Genomic DNA, 17704 nt, shown 5'->3' on the forward strand with positions numbered 1-17704 from the left:
GTATCATCCTCTTTGAAAACAGAGATTTAATTGTGGTAACAATTGGTAAATTCGAGCCTTTCACAAAGGCTCATATTTCCTAGACCAGTCTACTTTGTTCATGAAGCTCCACCATCTAGGAGTTCAAGCTCTCCTAGTGTAGGTCCACATGTTTAGACTATATAGGCATTGCCACCCACAATGAGAATATTCCCATATAATCTGTCTAAAATTATGAACTTTTATAGGAGAGTAGTTGTGGAGGTGAACCTAAGTATCTTTTATCATACTCCCACAGGATAACCATAACATTGATCAATTTTTTAACTGTAAATCCCAACCTCAAGAAGTAAAAACCATTGCACAAATAAAAGATTAGCCTAGCATTGCTTGTCCAAAAATAGGAGAGTTTCCCAGCCAAATAATATTAATTCCCAATAATCAAGGCAAAGACCATTGCATGGATCAATGGCCATTGCAATTGATATTATTGAGACATTTTATCAAAGATAAAATGTAAGTGGAAAAGAATCTTAAAAGCGGAATCCTAAAATTTCTCCTACGAGAAACACCGAGTCCATTAAACTCGATTGAGCAAACAAGAACAGTTTCAGTCTCCTCAATTACACTCCACTCCTATATATATACACGTGCATATTTGACTGCACTTGCTGATATGACAAAATTGATTGCAAGCAAATTCTTTTTCAGACCTTTGTGGGAGGAAAACAGTGAGCTATGAGATACAAGTTGCTACCCTCTAAATCTACAGACAACCCATTAAATGATGTGTATACAACACATACATGATAGGACTAGGTGTTCATGATTTAATATGTTATATAAAGGCAAAATCATAATAACATCATGACATTCTCTAGCTTGATATTTGAATTATCATATATTTATTGTGAGCGCGTTGCTATCATCATATGCGTCCTGATTTAAAATTATCTCTTTTTTCCCTCCTCTGTACATGGAAAATTTAGAAATGTGAGTCTATGACCTATGAAAACATATGTCAAGAAACGTTGGTTTCTTCCAAATTCCTAAATCAGAGCTCTGTTGTTACTCGTGTGAATGCATGCACAGTAAATAACTTCAAGAATAATCATATAAGACATCTAAAAATTCCAAAAATGGATGTATGACTTCATTCAGAAAACATTGCTGTCATACAAGTGCGAAAGATCAGAAGTTTTAAGTCTGATGAAAGAATATTACCAATTTTATTTGGACCATAATACTCAACTGCATGTTGGAAGCAATTCAGGGATCGCATTTATTGTTTTCTGACTGTGAATTCCCTAAGTGTACTAAGTTTCTTCTAACTGACCATTGAATCATCATTTGAAAATTGATTTTCAACAGTTTCTATCCTTTTTGGACACCAGATAATATGAGTGATTCTTCCCGTCGTCAGCCTAGAGCAATCTGCAAAAAATAGCACATACAAATTAAATTTTGGAATAGCTAAATTTGATCACTTCGGTTTTGCGAGGAAAGAATGGAAAGATGCAGCATATATCAAGCTTTGAGCATTAACAATTATCATCATCTAACTTAATGGAACAAATATTCGACATTAAAATTGGGAGCTTCACTGTCACCTTCAACCATAGTTCCACAGTGTTTTATAATGGGGGGGCATGGGGATGTAGCGATGGGTTTAGAATATGGACCAAGGGCCTATATTTGGGGGCAGAAAGCGAGCAGCAGAGAGACAGCCGAAGGAAAGTGGCGAAGCGGGTGACACTAACATACAAATAAAGGTGAATTGACATCTTCAAATTTAAATCTCCAATAAAACATTTTTGCAAGTGGCCAATGAAAAGCAAAGACATTTAGTATGTAATGGAATGTGTCATATAACAAGCAACCTGGAGGCATCTCCAACAAGGTGGGAGAGGCAAAGCTTCTATGGAGGGACATTTTCTTCAAATCCCCAAGTTCTGAAAACATCCACCTACAGAGGATGTGGATTATTTTTTTTTGTGGGGGACGAGGGGTGACACATCCTTGTGGAACACAACCTTGAACCCATTAATGACCCTTCGTCATTTTCGCTTGGTCTACAAAAATCCTTCTCCAAAATGACTTACTTCTTCTAAGCCCTATTGCAATGGTGTAGTGCTTCCCATGTTTGCATTTTGCCATTTGCTTTTTTTTTGTTCCATGCTAGACTCAGCATATGTTGTATAATGTAACTATTTGTATGTTTTTCTTTTGTATTAGCATTCTTGAGATACATTCAGTTACTGATATATTATTTTGTTCAATCATGTCACTGTTAATGTGGATAATATGATATACATGTGGTGCACTAATGATCACATATCCATGATGAAATCTAGTTTGAGGATCCGTTATATGTTCATTATTGATATTAAATGGTACTTGAAGTTATTTATTCATAATTTTTCATACCTAGCGTTAATAAATGATTATTCAGTTTTTCGGTGATTTGTGATATTTGACTGTATTATATGTGCTTCATGTAATGCCCCGCCAAGAGATCCAAAGAATTTCACTAAGTTTACCAAACAATTTTTTTTTTTTAAACATGAAATATAAATCATTCATAACATTTGCAGAAGCAATAGTAACATCCAACTGAAAGTAATCATAACATGACAGATTACATTCTTTAAAGATCCCTTAACGTTGAATTACATCTAAACTAACTATTCATCTAACATCACATCCTTATGAAATAACAATGATACATCCAATGTTCTTAAACAATATACAAGTATCTTTCTGTAATTACATTTTAATTTGGCTCAATCATCCGCTGTACATGTTACAAGGTATGAAAAAGCTTAAAAGAATAAACATCTATGTAAATAAAAAACATCATCATCCAATATTAATTCATGATGCAATTAAAGTAAATGAAACCATAAACCATTCATGATACTTCATCATCATAAAGATATAAACATTCATCACAAAAGATAACCATATATCACAAACATAAATAATTAAGTGCATGGTTCCTCCCAACCGTAAATAGCATCATTAGACCATCGTGGATCTTAACCATCCCTCTGTGCATAACATTCCAAAACACCGAAGAGATCATCGGTATTAACATAGTAGGAATGTCACTGTTAAAACATCCTACTAACATGCAAAGTAAAGCATAAGATACCATCATCTCACATATGCAAATCATCAATATAAGAAACATATCAATAAATACATCCATCATAAGGTATATCATCTATCATAATGATCCAAGAACATAATAAAGAGAAATACCAACCAAAAAAGCATCAGCCACGATGTCTCAGACGGATCTCAAATGATAAGAGTGAAAAATACACTACCACCCGACCGCGTGAAACCTAGGTGGTCCACTCCCATCGTGCTGAGGAGATAATCTCAAGTCCCAAACATGCTATCAAAATCACATAGCATAGATACTCTCGAAGTCCAAGAATCCTAAAAGTATACTAACTCAAAGGTTCCATCACACAAAACCGACATCTAATTCCCAGAGGCACAACAATGACATGTAGGAAACCTACTATGCAAGCGGAAAAATCTCATCGCAATTATCACGTACAAGTTACCCTGGCAATTAGCTAAACTCCACGGGTCCATACTGATCTCATGCAGCCACTAGTATCCTCTCATACTGACGAGGCATACTACGGAATGCACGGTCGCAACCATGTGTTATCACTACTCCCATCCTAACCTGTATAAGCGCTCAAGGCATAGGCGAGAATATCAAAACAATTATCTTTTTAGGTTCATTTAATCCCCATTTAGTATGTAAATGTTATCACTTATTAACAAAACTTACAATGAGTTACCCTGGCAGCCACTTAGGGCCCCGGCCCCCATTGCAAGCCACTTCCCGACACTACAAGTAGATTACCTACCCTAAGCTCATGGAATCATAAAACCACCACAATCCTGTACAAGCGACTGTAAAAAAAATTCAAAAGATAATCCATAAAAAGAATCATCAAATATCCATGATAAAAGCATCAAATATCAACAATAAGAATCATCAAATCACCAAGATAAGAATCATCAAATCTCCATGAGCATCTGAAAAAGCATCCATAGAAAATCATGACCACAACAGTTCTCTATTGGCAACTGAAAGCATCACTAATAATCATAAGTATCAATTGGTTCTCAATAACCAAAATATATCTCAAGATAAATGGTTCTCAACAAGCAACCAAGAATATCTCAAAATCATACTGATCGAAGACTCCAAAATGGTTGAGTCAAAACATGTCACAACATGACATCATCAAGAAATAAATCCACATTTCAGTCTCATCATAGCGACTAGAAAATAATCCAAGGATAACTGATCGATGACTCAAAAACAATTAGCTCGAGTGTCTCATACACATACATCTCAGCTTCACACATGAAGACTGATGAACAATAATAATCAGTAAATATAAATATTTCATATAGCACACAATCAAATAACCATGGTTGGGCTTATAAAGATCGAGATCAAATAAAATATCAACATGTCATCACATCTCATAACCCCGAGCCTCTAGTAACAACTTAGGACTGATCAACACTAGTTAACCCAAAACCCAAAACAAGAAGCATATAGAATACACGATGCAGACACATGTTTTGGTTTACTAAAATCTCATAGTTGAATAATGTGTAGGGGTTTCCAGTTTTCTGTATGCAAGTATACTTCAAGTGTCTTAAGTTTCATCATTTGACCTACAAGTCAACCCAATTGTTCCCCGATAGCATTATCCTTCCATTATACATTCTAAGAATAACTTAAGGATAAATATTCACTAAATTGATCATCATTGACCTTTAATTAACTTGTTCTCTTTATTTAATCATGATCCATATTCTAATTAATTAACCTTTCAACTTTTCTAAGATCATTATTCGTTATATTATAAGAGGACCAATTATCATTCTTCGAATAAGAGATTATAATTTTATTAAAACGATCAATTAAATCAATAGGTACATCATCCATGACCTATTAACATTCTAATAGTTTTCAATTAGAAACTTAATTAAGTATTACTAAAGTTTGAGTCTTTTAATTTAATCGTTATCATCGTTGACAACCATATAATATCTAAGTCATTATTCAAGTCATATGACTTATTAACTTCGATATAGATAATCTACAATCTCATTAAAAGAATTATATCATTAAATCTCTATTACATAACTTAATTATTAATTAAATCTAATTAACTCTCATTAATTGATTTAATTAATAATTGCATAACCATAGCAACGTTTCAATTAACATCAATTGACTAGAATTCTATAAGTTAAAAGTCAACTATAATTCAATATTCAAACGATCATATTAATAATTCAATAATAATAACTTGTGAATATTAATAACAAGCTATATTGAAAATCTTAATAATAATTTTGTATGACCACATTCGTCATCTTTCAAAGAATACCAACATTCCCTTGACAAATTCGTATTATCATTAATCTTTTCAAATAAGACTCTATCGCACAACTTAATTATTAATATCATAATTATAATATCAACTCAATGAATATCAATTGATTAAAAATCAATTATACTTCAAATCCAAAAATTATTATTTTTTACAAACTTCAATTAATAAATAATCTCCACTAGATTATCTCTAATCAAATTCGTTGATAACTATTTAAACCATTATTTATTAATAGTTTGCTAGCCCTTACAAACATTAATAAAAAATAAACTCATTAAACTATAAATACTCGATCTATAGAATTCTCCCATAAACTCATTAGTTAATATTTGGCTAACTCTTAACTCCATTAAGGTATTCAAATGTATTAAGTAATAACATAATAATTCATTCTTAATCCAATATCAATCAGAGTTTCTAAATTTAAATCAACATAATATAAATTATCATCTTACAATTATTTAATCAATATTAAAATCAATCATTAGACTCCATTTTCTAATTGTTCTAATAATATTTTGTCTATATAAACGTTATTTGAAAAAAATCCCTATCACAAACCAATAAGACTCATTGTAGATTTTAACATGAATAATCTCCAAATTCTTAACATTATCATCTTCATTAAACAACTCTAAAATTGTTTAATATATATTAAATAGTATTCAATATACATGATAAAAATTTCACTATATCAACTATATTAAAATCTTTTTTCTTTTAATTTTTCTTTCATTTAAAAATCCATTTACTTAGATTGACTAATAATTAATTACACTTCTTCTACTATTAACTAATCTTAATTAAATTTGATTTAATTAGATTAGATAATAAATCATATAAAACTAATGCATATTAATAAAATTCTAATAAGGGAAGATTACAATATTATCTTTTATTCATTCCATGCTTTGATATATTATTTTTGTGAAGTTTAAGTATAAAGAACTCTTGATTATGGGAAATAGAAAAATATCTGTCCTTGAATAAAACAGTCTCAGTACGACGGCCATATCTCCCTAATGAACCGTTGGATCGGGCTGAAATTGAAATATGTTGGAAAGGGCCAAGTTGCGCCAATTCTGACCGGAGCGATCGAATAAATTCGATCACGACAAAAAGTTATGAATGACTGAGTTTGGATTTATCCAAAGGGCAGCGACAGGACAATTTGTGATGAATTAAAAATTTTCTCTTAAAATAATTGTTCTCTAAATTTATCCAATAATTTCACTAATGGATTTGGCCATAAATCTTGAAACCATTTCCAAATCTATTTCAATTTGATTATAATTCGAACCCAAACCTGTTTAGATCTAATTTCTTCTTTAATTGGATCTAGGGTTTTTCTATTGTTTTCTTTGCAACCATACATATCTAGATTCCAATTTAATTATAGATTCAATCACAAAGAGTATTCAGACACATATAACAAGCATGATGAAGACAGGAAGAGAAATAGTGCAAAGAAAATGTGTGAATATCACGAGTGCACCTGGACACTGATGCTAATCCGACATGCCTCAGAAATCCATAGAAAATTCCTTCTTTATCTATCATTCGCAATTCCTCCAAGATCCAAGCCAATCGAATCCTCCAAGTGACTAGAAGAGCTAGAAGGAACATAGAAGCATGTAGAAAATATATGAGCATATGAATCTTCTCCAATGCATGTAAGCTTTGAAGTTTCCATTTTTAGCTTGAAGCTTGTAGCTTCCATTAAACTTTCATTTAAGCTTGTCCAAACACACTAGGAGAGCCTCTATTTAAATGTCTCTAAGATGCATCTATAGTGTCTCTAGAAACAACTAGAAGATAAGCATGACAACCAAGCATGGGTCTTCTCCAACCTTCTAAATAAGTCTTAAGGTTGCAGACACCATGTGCTCAAATAAAATGCTAACTTCTAAGTGTAGACAACTAGTGCATTCTTAGAGTACAAACTCTTGTGTTGTCTACATGACAACTTTCGAGAATTTGCCAACTCCTATGTGAGCAAATATTAAAATAATGCACATTAATTAATTTAATATTTACTTTACTCTTTCCAATTTAATTTATTTATTTATTAAATCTCATACACTTACTTTAATAATTCCACTTTTCAATCTTAATATATTTATATTTTAATCACATGAGATTTAGAATCTTTTAATAATTTAAAATATATTTTCCACTTTTAAATTTCATTTTTCAAAACTTAATTGCTAAAATATTTATTAGCTTTAATAATAATATTATTTAGTCATTTATTTAAAAATGAACTCCAATATATATTATTATTAAAATAAATAGTGTCACATTCCAAATTTAATATTATAACTTTTATTTTCAAATTTAATTATTTTATTTAATTAATTGAAAAATTAATTAAATAAAATAAATATTAAAATATCATATTAATTTTTCATTAAATTAAACCATTAATTAAATCTTTTAAGTAGGCTTAATTGATAGAAAATACTCCAAAGACTTCACAAGGTAAAAATATGAAAACCCATCATAGCCAAAATACTTACAAAATCAAACCAAAGGTTTAAATCACGAATTACGTCATCTGACACCTTCGAAGGGTACTCAACTCGGATACTTGTCCTAATTTTCCAATTAGAACAAATGTTTTAAGGGTTGAGATTTGGACTTGAGAATTTATCTCCCCTCTCTTATCATTGAGATAATGTGATAGGGTACGCTTATCCTGACAATTCAGGGAAGTCGATACCCGGTACCTGCAACCTGCATAAAAACCATGCATGTACAAACACAATATATACTAAACTAAATAGGCAATGGCTGGAAGTGGTGCATCGTGTAGATCCCGACTAGCAGGTGACCGCGACTCCTTTCCTTAACCACATCAGACACACCATACAAAAGAAAACACGCAAAGCAAACACGCACACCATACACATGCAAGTATGGGGTAAGTATCCATAAGAAAACACATATGATAAATCATCTTACTAATCATCATTAATAACTGCAAACACTAAAGATAATCATTATGCATACATGAAATCTAAGATACCAAGTAATCTCATCACATATCAACTGAATCCATAGCACAATATCTAATAGTCTCAAAACAATGCTACTAACCAACAACATAAAACTAACTCTAAAAGAGTTCAACAACGATAACAAAATATGAACCAGGGGCAAGCACTATACTTCAGCTATTTATATGAGCAACTGCCATTTGACCTGAATTTTTGAGTGATGGCAGTACTAGGCATTGACTCTACCTAGCTTCACGAATCTGAACATACCTAGAATATCATCGACAGTGTCAAATAGGAGGTATTTATATGGCCATTCATATTATCTTAGCCTAATTGTCATCCCTATTCTCAAGTGACAATTGCTTTGTCGTGTCTACCTATCCGGTTACCCTGTGGTAATGTCCACATACCCTTGCATATTATTTTAAACCAGTGACAAGTGTTGTGCATTATTGGTTATCCACAATTGTCACAATTGAGTATTTAAATAAATAATAAATAAAATTAATATAATGTATTCCCTGGCAGCTTATTGGTATTGAAATTTTATAATTTAATATACTGTATTGAGATTTTATAATTTATCTGGCTATTTGATTCCATTAGTTTAATTTATAAATTTGAGTTGGGACGCTTTAATACACTTTGTTATTTTAAAAAAAGAGCCTTTTATTATGCTAAAAGTTCAATTTTTATTTCAATTTTCATTTTCATTTTGTTGGGTGTTATATAGCCTCTCTTCACAATTTGGTTTGCTTGTGTTTTAAGTTGGAATTGGAAAGATTTTGTAGGTTTTGGCTCATTGGTTTTCTCTCATCAAATTCTACTCAATCTCCAGGCTGTCATTTCATTTGGTGGAGCACTTTGCTTCTTCATCATATTTTGAGAATTTGCTTGAGATGAGGTAGATTCTTCATGTTTCTCCCTTGGTCTTTGATTTAACGGTTATAAATTATAAGATAATTGGAGATGTTTTATTTGATGAATTTAAGCATGATGCAAACTTATTTCAGAGATTTTGATTGAGATTTAAATATATCCCCATTTTGGTTGTGAAAGGAGCATTTTTCTGCCATTTTGCTGTTGGGTTTATATCGGGCAGTGTTTTGTGTCATGTTTTGCCCAGAAAATAGAGATAACAGCTATAAGGAAAGCCAAGACAAATATAAGAGACACAAAAATATACTAGGAAAACCTTTAGAGAATTGAAGGGAAAAACCCATCCACACACAACAAAGTATCATTTTATTAATAAAGAAATTCAAGTGTACAATGCCTTTCACTAGATACGATATATATAACACAAGAGAGGCTCTTCACTTTTCAATGGAAGGTCTCTTGAAATTCTCAGTATTACAACTCTTCATATTTCCATGACTTAACGCATGATGAAAGACACGTCTTATATTTAATATTAAAATTATCATAAATGTCCTTTTCAGTTGAAGGTGACCATAACGATAATAACATCCATATTTCTAGAGATAAAAATCTTTATCGCAGTTACAATCTCCAACAATCCCTCTTGGCTAGAGAGAGAGATCTTTAGCTGAACAGTCACACAAGGCTGCAACCAAAATGTCTAATCATATAGATCCTATGAAGACCCTGCAAGAAACAGTTGTCATGATGTTGTCGTTGAATCTCTCAACATGACACTAAGAGAACAATAAACTCATTGTTAATAATCATGGAATCACTCAACATGATAGTCTTGTAACAATTACTCATAATCATGGAATCACTCAACATGATAGATCTGTATGAATCACTCAACATGATAGACTTGTAAGAATCACAGCTAAGCCATTAATCATAGACTCAACGTGAACTATCATGGAATCCCTTAATATGACATCCAACTCCCATCACAGAATCTCTCAACGTGGTGCCATCATGGATTCTCTCGACATGATGTTCAATTCCCAGGGTGAGAGTTATCATAGCTGATTCTTACAACCTTATTTACTAACACAAGAATAGAAATAGGCATAGCAAAAAGCAAGACTTAGTTCCATTATGAGTTTTAAGTTTTACAAATACCACAAGCATTACAAGTATGAATAAGAAAGGCAAGGATTCCACAAATACTTTCTCTTAATCAATAATTATTTTGATCACAACAATAAGAAAGAGAAAGCAACCTCCTTCTGAGGTTGAGCATCTCCCTCTGAATATTTAACATTAAGGCAACATACCCATCTCATAGATTCTTGTTGCATCCTGCTTTTGGAACCAAGAAAAATAAACTTATCATCAATAACAAGGGCATGAGTTATACAAAACTACAATACTTATCATTTTGATGTACATATCTCCTTGTTGATGTTATGAACCAGAATCGAAGACCATAGGTGTTTGCCTAGATTTTCCAATTAATAAAAAGTTATACACTCATCTCTGCTGCCCAAACATTATAAATATAGATTTTGATTGCTTGGCCTATATGACGGATCATGCATGGCTAAAATGGAATTAGATCATAAATTCCATCAGCATAGTAACGAGCAGGGTTGGCAGAGAACTCGACCATTACCACATCAAGGAAGGGATATGACTTGAGCACATGCAAGGGAAAAAAAAAAAAAAAAAAACCGTCTTGTCCTCCTCCTTACTAACATACAAAAAATACTCTTTAAATTCTTCGAATTTCTCAAACTCATCCATTTCTTCAATTTCCCATCAAAGTCATTGTCTACAGGATCTAAAAGTGAATCAAACAGATGACATACCAAACACTTCTGAGGTCCCATCTTTCATTCTTTTCTTCCTCTCCCTTCTATCATGATCACCAAATGCTCTCAGACTTGTCGTAAAAGGCAAAAAAATCTTCATCTGATAACTTGGTCTGCCAAACTTATTGTGGAAACCAATACCTTAGTCATTTTTCAGTCTTAACAAGAGAATGAATCGCAGAGTCTTTCAAGATTTGAATTCAGGGGCTGAAGTCAAAAGTAACACTCTTGAACTTTTTAGTTACCACTGAGCTTGAAAGGAGAGGGAGAGTTGTCAACGACTTTAAATAATTAATAGTGACGGTCTTTTTTTTCAACTTGAATGCCACATAGGCATCACCATTTGAATCCATGCAAAAGTAAGTGACGGCAGTTACAAGAACCATTCAATTTTCCTGATGATATGTGTGCTACATTCCTTGGCAGTTTTTGTTTCCTGACAGACAACAGCAGCTATGATTGTGATGTGAGGACCAATCTATGTGAAGTCACAACCTCTCTACAATCAGTTGTCACTCTGTATGGTGAGCCTTGTCGCACATCAAAGATGCATGATAATCGGCTTCCACATAGATACCAGATATGTCTGCACAAGAAAGAGGTACATAAGACTCCAAAACAAATCATAGAGAAAGTAGAATAGACTGACATACTAACCAAAAGAACATCTTTGTATGAATACAAGAGAAAGCTGGTAACAGTATGCCCTAGATGTTGACGACCCAAAATAGACAAAACAGAGGGTTGATAACAGCAAACTTTCACTGAACTTGAACAAGGAGAATATCTGAAGCGGCACAAGATCACAGAAATCTCTTCCATCAAAGAAAATTAAACCATCATTTTCTTTAAACGAATTGCAAAGAAAGAAGGCCAGATTGAATTCTTCGAATAATAAGAACCCATCCCTATAATAAACTTTATTCGTCACACAATGAATAAAGGCCCCACAATCAAGGCTAAACTGATCTTTCAAGAAGCTAGCGCTAAAAACCATACATAGGTTGTAAAAAGATGAAAAAAGATACTCTTTGTCTCTCTAGACCAAAACACCATGCAAAGAAATCGATCTTCAAAAATGATGCATAAGCCTATTGATAACCTGAGAAATGATATAAAAAATTTGAAGGCAGCTACACTAAACTTGCAGGCTTCATTGTTGAAATCAAACCCTGCTCTCATACCTGTTGATGTAAGTTTTATTCCACTACAACATACAGAATCAAACACTTGATGTTTTGGATTGAAACACCAAATATTCAATCATCTCTTGAGATAAGGTCATTTCTCATGCTAAGCTTGCAAAGTAAGATTATGAAACGACTTCAAGGTTCCCTTCAAAGGTGGATACATGCTCAGTGAAATAATGTGATTTGCTAGTAATCACTTAGGGGACTTACGCAACTCTCAACTGCTTGCACTTCTAAAGATTAAGCTTCACAATGTGCAATGAAAATATGTTTTGACTTTTCCACTTGAGCTAGCTTAAACTTCTAACCTCTATTACTACTACTATGAATGCAAGGAAACATGGATGGACTTGGACTGTACTAGATGTAGCTTAGTCAGCAACTCCACCCACCTAGTGCAAGCTTCTAAGGATATACTTTAATGGTTTTCAAATCAATATCTACCCTCCTCAATCCCATCAATGGATGCAAACTAAAGATTGGATATCAATTGAATTTAACTACTTTCACTAGCTCACCACACAAGGCACTCCTACCATCAGCAAGAGGTTAGTGGCCTAGTCTATATTGGAGTCAAACAAGTAAACATCCACAGTTCTTTCATCCAACTAAACTACTTCTAAACAACATGAGGAGAAATCCTAAGTGAGGAAATGTGGATCACCATGCAATAATGCAAACTTGATCACAACAATTCACTATGCAAGACAACAATGAAAAGTAGAGAGAATTTGGCATTATATTAGCAACAATTCTCCAACAAGTCCTACTTTACAAATGAGAGGAGTGGGATTTATATAGGAGCCCCAATTACAATTAACGGACAAGATTGATTTAAAACCAAGGGCCTAGATTAATCTATCACAAACCCTAATTAGGGCAACCAAAAGTAGCCAATAGAAAAGAAGCACCACCAAATGAGCCAATGAAAAATTCGAAGGCTTACAACCTCTTTTGTTCACTTCTTTGTGACTATCCCTGCTCTTGGTCCAAACATGATTCCTAGTACAAAGCTCAAAGTTAGTAAGGAATAAAGACTTATCAAAATATTCAATCTATATCATGAAACTGCTTGAATGTATCCATGGATTAAATAATTAATTTCACACTTAGTTTTAGTGAGCTAATCCAAGGGAAGCAACAAAAAAAATGCACACAAGAATATCAAAGACCAAAGATCTGTAATACTTAGCAAACTTATGAATTATGATTTTCAAATCAGCCATGATAGAGTCCTCAAATCAATCCTACTAACTTACTAAATAAACTCCAAATCATGACCTAAGATTCAAACAAGACCTTGGAAGCAAATAACGATCCAATCATGACAATGAACTAATTGCTTGGGATGCTTAAAACTTCTGAAGACAAGTACGCAATTTCATTTTAATTTCTCTTATGATGATCCCAGCATTCCAAACTAAGCAAAGTCCATGTTTTAGGACCCATTGATGAACAACGAACAAAATCATCAAGTGCTAAAACTGAGTTCATGATCAAAACTAACCAAAACTTTTCTGAGGACAAGCATGAAAATAAATTGTAACTGATCCAAACCATGCTCAAAATCCATGCACAATAATTGTAATTAAGGTTTGGAACCCGAGTTTGTGCTTATCCGTGAGTTAGAACAATAATCCATCACTTAGAATAATAGAATCAGACCTTGGCAAAGTTCTGATTTTCTGAAGACAATCCATTGAAAGTCTGAAAATGCCCACATACGAGTCCCAATTTATCTTAGATCATGACTCAAAGTCTCACTATGGAGTAAGAATCAAGTTGGATATCAAACATAACAGCAAATTCATCATCATTATTCTGAAATTCTTCCGAAGACAAGGCATGGTAAGTCTGAAGACATGCCTGCAACATACATCCACCATGGCAATTTGTCTTAAAAGTTAGTGATCCTCGCAGATGAATAAGCCCCTAACACTTAGTAATGACCCTTAAGATGATCTTTCAAGTTGGTCACTTATGGGGGTTTTTCTTCAGAATCGCAACTGTACATGGATGCCTCATATTTGTTTTGTAACTTTCATTTTCTGACTTGCAGATGGCTTAGAATGTGCCTTAAGATGTTACCTAAAGCCTTTAACAAGGTTAGGATCAGATTGCAAACCAAAAAAACAAACCCAGATTTTTTTTGAAAGAAAATTAGATTTTCAGACCCAGTCCTTCGATTTTTATTCATGGCAGCCTTACCAGACTTCTACTATCCGAAAATGGTTTGAAATGATGAGCAATGGGCAGGGAAAGACTCAGCAAGCAAGTTTGGACATGTTGGAAAAAAAAGGTGATTTTTGGTGATTTTTTTGACAAAATCGCCCCTGTTCATGAAATTTCAGATCTGGGCCTGTTTACCCCTGATTTGACCCTTAAATGGTGTCCAAATAGATGCCCAAGGATGGGGTATTGGTCTGGAATGCATGCTTGGCAATCTGGACACCTGAAAAAATATTCATGGGTTTCTAAAAAAAATTTACCAAACTCAGAAGTCTGCAGATCTGAATTGTAAAATCTGTCCTTGGCCTTCCAGTGGCCTTCAATGTCTAAAAAATTCACTCCACAAGTCTCAGACTTTAGCAATATCAGGCCTCTTCCAATGGCAGCCACCTTCCTTGTTCACCTAGACTCCTATCACCAATGTTGGATCATGCTTCACCTTGGTCACCTGCTCCAGATTTTCAGCCACTTAGCCTTTACCTTTATAAATCCTTACAATTTCTTCTCTCAGTTCATGGCCTTTTAGAGGGGTTCAGCTTGTTGATTTGTCTCCCACAAGCAATGTCCAATAAAAGTTTGATACCCTTCTAGAGACTTCTTACTTTACCCTATCAATTTCCCTTTATTTACTTTATTTAATGGTGTAAAGGGCCTTAAAAGGGAGAAACGACCCAGGTATGGATTCCACCACCACCCCCACCCGCCAAAAGAAAAGGCGAAGTCCACATTTCCCTCTCCAACACATCATCCACGAACCCGAAGGTCACATCCATACTCTACCTCCATCCTTGCAAAGTTGGAAAATCAATTAGGATTTGTATAGGATTCATTATGTACTTAGTAAAATTCGATCTTGTTTTGCTATCACAAGGGGGAAAATCCACCCTTGTATGGACACTCTAAACATTGCGGAAAAAAAAACCACATTTTTCTCTTGGAGGGAAAATCCACCTTAGTCCAGACATTTCCAACACTTAGAAAAATTTCCACCCATCCAAACTCTCATTGAGGGAAAAATCACCCTAGTTAGAACAAATTTGACACTCACAAAAAATTTGGACTCCATACTTGCCTCCTGGGGAAAAATGACCCTACTTTGGACAATTTCTAAACTTAGAAAAAAAATTCATGTTCCGCTCTTGATCTTGGGGGATAAACAACCCATGTCTGGATTTTTCCAAGAGTTAGAAAAAAATTGAGTTCCAAACTTCCTACAAGGGAAAAACGACCCAACTCTGGACAAATTCAACACTTGGAAAATTTTCAAGTTCACATTTGGACAAAAATCACTTGTTCGGCTTTTTCAAACACTTGGAAAATTTTCAAGCCAAGATCATGCAAAGTGGTGGAAATTCATGATATGCTCAGATTTTGACTTCCAACACTTAGAATTTTTCTTGAAAATGCCAAAATAAAAAGGGAAATTTGTGTATAGTCTGGATTTTGGCCAAAATATGAAGGGAAAATCAATTTTATAAGGATTTTAAAGCCCTTGCGCATGATATAGGCCTTTATATTGAGTTTTAGAATAATTGACTAACCAAAATTTAAATACACTTATGATTTTGTGTTCAACCCATTATAACATAACCCCAACAGACTTACATTTTAAACGTCCCCACTTCAAAATCCCAACTTGGAAATTTGGCCACTGTATTACCCCTTTGTTTTAAAACTTTCAACCGCACAAACTTACCACTAAAACCTTAGTCCACCTTAGTCCAAACATTTCCAACACTTAGAAAAATTTCCACCCATCCAAACTCTCATTGAGGGAAAAATCACCCTAGTTAGAACAAATTTGACACTTACAAAAAATTTGGACTCCATACTTGCCTCCTGGGGAAAAATGACCCTACTCTGGACAATTTCTAAACTTAGAAAAAAATTCATGTTCCGCTCTTGATCTTGGGGGAACAACCCATGTCTGGATTTTTCCAAGAGTTAGAAAAATATTGAGTTCCAAACTTCCTACAAGGGAAAAACGACCCAACTCTGGACAAATTCAACACTTGGAAAATTTTCAAGTTCACATTTGGACGAAAATCACTTGTTCGGCTTTTTCAAACACTTGGAAAATTTTCAAGCCAAGATCATGCAAAGTGGTGGAAATTCATGATATGCTCAGATTTTGACTTCCAACACTTAGAATTTTTCTTGAAAATGCCAAAATAAAAAGGGAAATTTGTATATAGTCTGGATTTTGGCCAAAATATGAAGGGAAAATCAATTTTATAAGGATTTTAAAGCCCTTGCGCATGATATATGCCTTTATATTGAGTTTTGGAATAATTGACTAACCAAAATTTAAATACACTTATGATTTTGTGTTCAACCCATTATAACATAACCCCAACAGACTTACATTTTAAACGTCCCCACTTCAAAATCCCAACTTGGAAATTTGGCCACTGTATTACCCCTTTGTTTTAAAACTTTCAACCGCACAAACTTACCACTAAAACCTAACCGGCCTAATAACTACAAGCAAAAAGAGGGGGTCCCCATTTGCAATGGGGTGATGGTGTGAAAACCTTAGAACAATACTATGTTGTGTTTTGTCCAGAAAATAGGGATAACAGCAATAAGGAAAGCTAAGACAGATACAAGAGACACACAGATATATCCTAAAAGCCTTTGAGAATTGAAGGGGAAAACCAGCCACACACAACAAAGTATCATTTTATTGATGAAGAAATTCAAGTGTACAATGCCTTCTGCTAGATGAGATATATATAATACAAGAGAGGCTCTTCAATTTACAATGAAAGGTCCCTTGAAATTCTCAACATTACAACTCTTCGTATTTCCATGCCTTAACGTATGATGAAAGAAACATGTCTTTATATTTAATATTACAATTATCATAAACGTCCTTTTCAATTGAAGGTGACTATAACGATAATAATGTCCATATTTGTAGAGATAAAGATCTCTATCAGATCTGGAATCTTTAATACTGTGTTGATTTGATTGCATTTATGTGATGTGGTATGTATGGGAACCAATGGGTTTTCTCAAAAAAATGATTTGCTTCGTATTAAATTCAGCAGCCTAAGAAGGGGGCTGACTCTTACATAACCACAAGCAAAAGACAGCAAGAGACCAACAACACATTAAAA

The 17704-nt window shown here is 33.6% G+C and overlaps 1 protein-coding gene across 6 annotated transcripts in view; it reads right to left on the reverse strand.

Moving 5' to 3' along the window:
* Window positions 1–1075: 1075 nt before the first annotated feature.
* LOC149568534 (Peptidase S24/S26A/S26B/S26C family protein) overlaps window positions 1076–17704 on the reverse strand; it is a 110233-nt gene continuing 93604 nt past the window's right edge. For 2 of the 6 annotated variants that reach the window (XR_016362575.1, XM_089821434.1), the window contains one exon: window positions 10508–11749. The gene's annotated coding sequence lies outside the window, so the exon portion shown is untranslated. Of the gene's footprint in view, window positions 1414–9640; window positions 10037–10507; window positions 11750–13074; window positions 13356–17704 lie in introns of those variants that run through there. The other 4 variants (XR_016362574.1, XM_089821429.1, XM_089821430.1 and 1 more) reach the window with 3 other exon arrangements.

This window comes from Cupressus sempervirens, chromosome 3 (genome assembly GCF_028749045.1).
Source record: "Cupressus sempervirens isolate cs-2001-9-10 chromosome 3, ASM2874904v1, whole genome shotgun sequence".
NCBI lineage: Eukaryota > Viridiplantae > Streptophyta > Pinopsida > Cupressales > Cupressaceae > Cupressus > Cupressus sempervirens.